Source organism: Spinacia oleracea, chromosome 3 (assembly GCF_020520425.1).
Source record: "Spinacia oleracea cultivar Varoflay chromosome 3, BTI_SOV_V1, whole genome shotgun sequence".
Taxonomy (NCBI): domain Eukaryota; kingdom Viridiplantae; phylum Streptophyta; class Magnoliopsida; order Caryophyllales; family Amaranthaceae; genus Spinacia; species Spinacia oleracea.
In genome coordinates, this window is record NC_079489.1 from 142888199 (window position 1) to 142890295 (window position 2097).

Here is a 2097-nt window from a genome sequence, read left to right on the forward strand (position 1 = left end):
TATTCTTAAACTATAATTACAAGTATGATACGAAGTATTAGTTACGTTGTACGTACTCCCTTCATTTATCTATTCTCTTCATTTAATTCATCTATTGTCTCATAAATTCAATAAATTTTCACCTTATATATAGCCGCTTAATTATGTCATGATGTACGTACCATCTAATCTTTCATTTAGGAAACAATGAGAAAGGCAGAAAAATAATTGACTAAACACATGAAGAAAAAAATATAAAAGGGAATTGAAGCAATAACAATCGAACAAGTAAAAGAAAAAAACAAGGAAAGTAATTAAAATAACAAACAAATGAAATGAAAAAAAGGAAACAACAAATGATCGCAACAAAATCAGTTGAAGTATCAATCTAGAATGATAGAAAAAAATAAGACGATTATAAAAAGTTCAAGAATACTTCAATAAATTAAGACAAGAAGACATGGAGTTGTGAAATTTATTAACATTCTTTTAGAGAAGTTTTATTTATGAAAATTAGAATCACTTATTTACTCTAAAACCCTAACTCAACTAACAGCATAACATTTTTTTAAGGGACCTAACAACATAATTAAAAGGTGGTGTAATTTGTTTAGGGATGGACACATTCCGATTTGAGACCAAATCCACACCAAACTTACTATATTACTCCGTACATGCTAAACTGGATCAAAACAAACCACATTATTAAAAATATTTTGTGTGGTTTGGTTTTTTATATATTGCCAAAATAATCGGTTTAAACCAATAAGAAATTAATGAAATGATACCCAAGTAAGCAAATCAATTTCATGACATTCTTTTTAATCAACAATTGTGTTTATTGGTTTTAACTTATTTATTTTTTATGAAATTACTGACTGTATTTAATTACATACCGAGCGCCTCTTTTACCAACCATTATAATGTTGGTCAGTAAAATTTTAAAATCAGTCGGTAAATTTATCGACTGTTAAATCAATTTTTATTTTTCATTTAACGACTACAGGTTTAACGACTATCCATTTACGACCATTAACCGTCGGTAAATACTTCAACAACTGATTATTGCCGACGTTAACAAACACGATTTCTTGTAGTGACTAGTTCATCCCCTATTATGTTAATCTAAACTAACAATCCTCTAAAAATAAAGTAGAGTTTAGGGGATTTACTCGAACGAAATACTTGGGAAGTGTACTTAATCTATTAGGAATTATGTCCTCGCCCATGCAGAATTGTAATTATTCTATAGTGGTCCTATTTACTACTCATTTATTCTATAGTGGTCCTATATTTTCAACTCATTTACCACGTGATACAAAATTATTGATACGATAGATAGGACCAATAAACTTAAAAGTTATTACATTAGGGGTCCTTTCGGACTTTTTTAATAAAATGATCTTATCATGAATAACTACAATATAAGAAAAGATATGATTAGTTTCGAATTGCTTTTTTTTTTCCATTATATTACAGGAGTTGTGCACCTTAACTCCTACCTAGTATCTTATCTATTTAAAATACTTAAAATAATTTAATTGCGTTAGTTGGTAAATCTTTAAGGGATTGGCAACCAAGATCTAGGATGCAATCGATCTCATGTAAATCATTTGTAGTTTTGCCCTTTGTAACTCAATCTCTATACAAAAAACACAAAAATAAAAAAATTACTTCAAATAATTTAACTTACTTTCCCTGTTTTCTTTAAGTGTTATACGTTTCTAGGTAAATGAATCGTTTTTTTATTTAAATATCACCCAAAAACAGAAAACGTAAAGAATAAAAAGGGACGGAGATAATAGTTTTATTAGGGTCACTTATATATTTTTAGTGTAACTTTTATTTATTGAGAATATAAAAGTACTTTGTAAATTTTATCGAGAATAATGGCTATTTTTGCTTTATGCCTAATAAGTGGTGTCACACAATGATATTATAATGGTAAATCGGAGGCAAGCAAAACCATTTGCAAAAGCTTTTACGTGCACTTATTCTTTTGGGGCTCCATAACAAAAGAGAGATGGGATTAGAGAATCTTGGCTTTTAAGGGCACTTATTCTTTGGGGACTCCATAACAAAAGAGAGATAAGATTAGAGAATCTTGAATTTTACGTG